This window comes from Oryctolagus cuniculus, chromosome 8 (assembly GCF_964237555.1).
Source record: "Oryctolagus cuniculus chromosome 8, mOryCun1.1, whole genome shotgun sequence".
Classification (NCBI taxonomy): domain Eukaryota; kingdom Metazoa; phylum Chordata; class Mammalia; order Lagomorpha; family Leporidae; genus Oryctolagus; species Oryctolagus cuniculus.
This window is the reverse complement of record NC_091439.1, coordinates 65563628-65569855: the sequence shown is the minus strand read 5'-3', so window position 1 is coordinate 65569855 and position 6228 is coordinate 65563628. Positions and strand designations below refer to the sequence as shown.

At 50.0% G+C, this 6228-nt stretch overlaps 1 long non-coding RNA gene across 1 annotated transcript; it reads right to left on the bottom strand.

Moving 5' to 3' along the window:
- Positions 1-445: 445 nt before the first annotated feature.
- On the bottom strand, positions 446-1361 carry LOC103350745 (uncharacterized). Its single transcript, XR_518654.4, has 2 exons — positions 814-1361; positions 446-630 (listed from the first exon to the last, which is right to left on the bottom strand). It is a non-coding gene; the product is annotated as an uncharacterized lncRNA (long non-coding RNA).
- Between the last annotated feature and the right edge of the window lie 4867 nt (positions 1362-6228).

Genomic DNA, 6228 nt, shown 5'->3' with positions numbered 1-6228 from the left:
ATTAACACTTGTAAGTGATGTGGCCTGGCATCGAGACAATTGTCTTGAACAAGTCAGGTAACAGCATTTGCTGCATCTAAGGCATTTTTTGGTAAAACATTCTTGAGTGATAAAAACAAAAGTATAAGGCAGATATGATACCGCAAATGTTAATTTCTGATAAGTTCGTTCACAGTGACACTTTGGCAGTGCATTGAGCCAGCTGACATTTTATAAAGATACTCCACACCTGCAAAGGAGTTTCACAGCCCAGAATTCCAGAACAATTCTAAGTATGTGTGTGTGACAGTGTGTATGTGCGTGTGTGTGTATGTGTGTGTGTGAGTGTGTGTGTGTGTGTGTGTGTGGTGTTTGCCTGTACTTAGAGCAGAGAATTTGCATAAGTTTACCCTGTAGGAGACCATCTTAACTCCCTTCCAAAAAAAAAACCACAGTTCTCAGTAACTTTATCCAAAAAAAGATTTCTGAATTTCTGTGTTATTACGTCACTTTATGGTTTGAGGAAGCTGCAGAAGTCACCAGAAAGGAAAAGTCTGCAGGAGAGCCATACTACTTCCTGGATGTTTGGGGCAGCTTCCACACGGCTTTGTGGGCCTTCTTGGGGCTGCTTTTCCACAAACGAGACGAAAGCTGTATAACAAAGAAGATATTTTAACAAAACTAAATTTTACCAACGGGTTTGGACCTAAAAGCAAATACTCTGATGATACAAACTTTCCGAGAAAAGGAAAACAAACAGCAGCATTCTTTGTTAAAAAAATATATATACATATATATACATATACATATTTACAGATAGTCTTGGCTGCTTACCATGAATGGGAATGATGGTAGGTAACTGTAGCTTCCTGGGATACAAATTCCCATCATGCATGAGGGAGGAATGGACAGTACAGACCCTTCCTCGGGGCCTTGGACACGGTTTGAGTTCAGTCCTCCCTGCCCCGGGCCTCATCTGGCTCACTCCCAAGCCAGGGCCTCTTCTGCTGAGCCTTGTCCAAATCTGACAAGTCCTCCAGGTCACACACATGGTGGAAAAATAGCATCTGCACATGTTGCTTCCCGTGCTCCCGAGGCTGCAAGGCGCTGATGACATTTAGTACATTTAGTGTTGCGGATTGCCAGGGCGCGCTCCGGTAATGAAGCATGTTTCATGGCAAGTGTCCAGGACCCCTCCCTTCCCGAGATGGTCAGGCCGAGTCCCAGGGGCTGAACGACTTGTCTCCTGAAAAGCCCTTACGGAGCAATGGCAGAGCCCGGTTCAGAAGCGTGGGACCCCAAGAAAATGGGGTCACCTCGCAGGCAAGCTCAGGAAGCGAAAACGTGGCCTCAGGCTCCATTGCAGGGGCGAACTTTCGTGTGGTTAAATATAACAACCCAATCAGGACGACGGCCAAGGCTCAGGGTGCCAGCTCCACAGGGCTCGCATGAAAGCTCTCTGGGATCCCTCGTTGCCACAGGTGGGTCACACAGTTCCCTGAGCTCGCGTCTAAAAATACGCCTTTAATGAGTCTAGCTGCCAGTGCTGATTGTATTGTCACTTTAGAATTCAGGATGAAAAGAAGTAGGGAGGCGGAGGAAGAGGTGGTTATTCTGGGGAAATCAGAGATAAGTTCTACGAGTTGCTAGGGAGTGATTTTGAAAATTGATTTTCTTTCTTCTTCTCTTTTCAGACGTCTTTAAGAGACTTCTCAAGCATGTTCTTTCTCATATCCGTCCTGTTTTGTGAAAACCTAGGATGGGTAGTTGATGCTCTGTGACTCTTGGCTTCCCAGGTCTGAGGGTGAGGCGCCTGTGTCTGTGTCACCAGCAGCCACAGCCATCTGTAGGCCTTCCGTGCAGGCAACGTGTGTCCAGAGTACGGGTGCAAAGGCTGCAAGCCCCCCTCTCCACTCAGCCGCGTGCCCTGATCTCTTTGGGTGAAGCAGGGAGGATGCAGCCAGTGGCTCTGAAGGGCTAGAAAGTCAGTTGAACCTGAGTTCGAAGAGGCTTTCCCTCCTCAAGGCCATTTCCACAGGCAAGACTCAAATGATGGCTTCTGCCCCAGAAATAATAAAACCAAACCCCCTCATACGGGGGACATAGTGGGTTAAGCTGTTGCCTGTGAGGCTGGCATCCCATATGAGTGCCCATTTGAGTCCTGGCTGCTTGATTTCCTATCCACCTCGCTGCTAATGCTCCTGGGAAAGCAGTAGAAGATGGCCCAAGTGCTTGGGTCCTGCACCCGTGTGGGAGACCTGGAAAAATCTCCTGGCTTCCATCTGGTCTAGCCCTGCCCATGCAGCCATTTGGGGAATGACCCAGCAAATGGAAACCTCTCTTTCTCTCTCGTGCTCTCTCTCTCTCTCTCTGTAACTCTACCTTTCAAAAAATAAATAAATAAGTGTCGCTCCCCCTCTTCGTGGAGGAACGACACAGGACCCTGCGCTGTTCTTTTGTCTGCTCGGCCCTTCCCGGGTTTGCTGCTGGTCCTTCCCGGGTTGGCTGCCGTCCCTCCACCTCCGTGGAGGGGCGGGCCCCCCTGCCACTTTCCCCACTTCCGCGGGGGAGCGGCACACCACCGGCCGGCTCTCTCAGGGGCTGCTCAGATGTTCCTTCAGATAGATGTTCCTGGTGCTTGCTGTCTCTCTCCTCCTTTATAGTCCTCTTCCACCAATCCCAACTCTGCTACCCACATGCCGAGTACGCTGCTCTCCTCCAATCAGGAGCGGGATCAGCTCCTGCAGGTTACTGGTTGAACTGGAGGCAGCTGTGTAAAAGTTGTTTTTACTCCTCTCCCAGCGCCATATTGTGGGAGAGCAGATGCATAGAATAAGTCTTAATTCCAGTAGCTTAGTCTAGTCTGAGTTGCTCCCCACAAATAAGTCTTTTTAAATTTTTTTAAATAAAAAATAAACACTTGCAGGATACAGGGTCTTAGATATAGAGCAACATTGGTTTTGTGAATGGCAGTAATTTCATTGGATAACTTTATAAGAATGACTTAATTTTTTTTAAAGATTTTATTTATTTGAGAGGTAGTGTTACACAGAGAGGGAGAGACAGTGAGAAAGGTCTTCCATTCACTGGTTCACTCTCCAAATGGCTACAATGGCTGGAGCTGGGCCAGGAGCCAGGAGATTCTTCCAGGTCTCCCAACAAGAGGTGGGTACAGGAGCCCAAGCACTTGGGCCACCTTCTACCGCTTTCCCAGGCCATAAGCAGAGAGCTGGATTGAAAGAGAAGCAGCCGGGACTCAAACCAATAGCCATAAGGGATGCCGGCACTACCAGCAAAGGATTGACCTACTGTGCCACAGTGCCGGCCCAAAGAATGACTTATTTCATGACTACTGGAAGTACAGAGAGGTGACTCTACCTTTAATTGAAATTTCAAATGTTCTCCTTTAAAAAGAACATAGACTGTTAACTTGAAGGCCAGTGAGTTTTCTTCTGCACTAAGAGGTGAGCGAGTTAGAGTGGCATTGCATACCTGGGACCTGGCACTGATGCCCTCTTGGCTTCTGCCCAGTGTTGGTGGTCTTCCATCGTCTTGAGTATGTTTTCCCTTTCCTTAAAAGCAGAAGGTATGTGCATACCTCCACTCCCTGCATGGGGGAGGTAAAGCTGTCTTCCAACCTCTTAGCAGCCCCTGCTGGGACTGGCATTAAATAAATGACCAGAGAGAAAACACCTAAAACACCATCCTTGATTGTACCTGGGTGTCCTCATGAGCCAAAAGGACCAAAGAAGCGGTGAGAGCCAGAGGCTGAAGCACTGGGTTGGACCAAGAATAATCAATTATGAGGATCTGACAAGACAAAGGGAGTAGAGGAGAGCAGCTGTCTGTGGAGAAGTCCCCGGGAGAAGGCTCCTTTAATGAGGATCCTTTGTGTGGATTTCTCCTGGCTCATCTCCCCTACGTCTGGCATTCAGAACGCCTGCCTCCCTCCTGGTCCGAGGCGGGCATCTTTCACACAGCGCGGATTTAATCTCTTGCATTCAAGAAGGATGCGGGAGGTCAGAGCGCCCTTCTTGCATGGGCTGTTTAGCCCAAGATAATCAACACTGGGGGTGGTGTGCTCTAGGCCCCTTTGCCCGCTCCCCAAATCTAGCGGCTGTCTAGTGTTCAGTGAGCTGCTTCTTCACCAACTACCACGGCTGAGAATCGCTCTGCAGATACCACCCACTGGCTGAGCGTCCCTGCCCACCAGAGCCCTCCACAGAGCATAAAGGTCAAGGGGCAGGGCAGGCCCAGGGCGTGCCCCCTCCTCGCCTCGCTTTGGTTCACTTGCTCTAGCTAAATTTCTGCTTGAACCTATCCCTCAATAACCAAATCGCTTCTCTTTGCTGCTAGTCTGTCCTATTGTTGTTACTGTTTTTGCTTCAACCCAAGCCTCTTCTGTTGTTGTTTTCTTCCTATCCACTCTTTCTTTCTTTCTTTCTTTCTTTCTTTCTTTCTTTCTTTCTTTCTTTCTTTCTTTCTTTCTTTCTTTCTTTCTTTCTTTTTTTTTTATTTGACAGATAGAGTTAGATAGTGAGAGACAGAAAGATCTTCCTTCTGTTGGTTCACCCCCCAAATGGCTGTTACTGATCCGAAGCCAGGAGCCAGGTGCTTCCTCCTGGTCTCCCATGCAGGTGCAGGGCCCAAGCACTTGGGCCATCCTCCACTGCCTTCCCGGGCCACAGCAGAGAGCTGGACTGGAAGAGGAGCAACCGGGACAGAATCCGATGCCCATGTGGGATTCCGGTGCCGCAGGAGGAGGATTAACAAAGTGAGACACAGTGCTGGCTCCCTCCTATCCACTCTTTCTGAAAAAGGCTTTTGTGGGAGACGTTCAGGTTTCGGGAGGCTGGGCGGGCAGGCTGACGTGGCTTGGATTTCGTTGAAGTGCTTTGAAAATTCTATCTTCTTTGGAAGCTGCCCTGCAAAGCACTAAATAAAACAAGAGCTGGATGAGTTACCTATCAGCCTGGTGGGAATACACGTACACGGCACTTCGGGGCTTGGGTTGGCTGCCACGGCTAATGCCACAACAGATAACCCCGGGACTGGAGGTTTGCCCTAATCTGTTGTCACATGGTATTGGTTGCTTAGGAGGAGATATGGCTAAAGGCAGGTGGAGGCAATGCTGTTAAAGCTGAGGTTGGCCGCCTCTTGGCACTGCTTGGGGGCAGAAGGAGACTCCAAGGTGATTCCCCTATGTTGCTCTCTGAAAACTGTCCAAGCCTTGCATTTTATAATGAGAAGGCCAAGTTTAGAATCTAAAACTTGAGCCACGTTAGAAGATGAGAGGCACTGTCTGGACAGAGAATTGCAACAAGGAGTCGGCCCACGGTCAAGCACCCAGGGTGGGGTAGCCTTGGAAGGAGGACTGATTGGCATGTCTGGTTCCTGGGCTAGTCCGATGAGGAGGAAACCAATTGTCTCATGAAGAGAATCCATTTGGGAGTCTCCGCTGCCACCTTGCCCACTTCCGCGGAGAACCTGCAATCGGCCGTGAACCATCCCCCTGTAGATGAAGAATTCCCTTTTTAGCTGAGTGCCTGTTTGCTGTCATGGCTTGCAAATGTTGGGGGCCAGGAGCACCTCTGCCTGCTTCTGTGCCTGGAGGAGCAGCCCAGGGTCAGGGGCATCAGGATCCCCTAAGGGCTGGCTGTAAATGCAGATTCCCAGCTGGCAAAGGCACACGGGAGAGTGAGAATGCAAGAACTCACACCCTGGCTGATCCTGGCTAGGTCTACTTGGGCATCCATTCCCCAAGGCCCATGAGCTTGTCAGTCGTAGGCAACATCACTGCACCAGTGCGTCCACGTGGTTCTGGACTGCTACCCTCTGCCTGCTGCTGGCCAGGTCTCGGTCATCCCCTTTCCTGCGTCTGTCAAAAAGGGCACAGAGGGGACCAGAGTCTCTCGCACATACTCAGGCCTCTCTCCACCCGTGGCCACTCTACCTGTCACTCTGGTCCCAAGGCCGCCTCAGGCCCCAGTATCAGAGGCTTTAGTGTTGCGGCTGCCACAGCGCTCAGCCACCCACAGAGCCCAGGGAAGCATCTCAGACTCCAAGACCCAGAGCCACGGCACTGTGGACTGCTGTGTCCGAGATCTTTGGCATCTACTTAGAGGTCTTTAACAGTCCCTTCTCTTTCAGGGGAGAGCAGGTCCCCCCAAATATGAAGCCCCCTCTATGAGGGGGCTTCAAAAAAAAAAAAAACCTGGGAAAATGGCCTTAATATAAAAGTTTATTTTG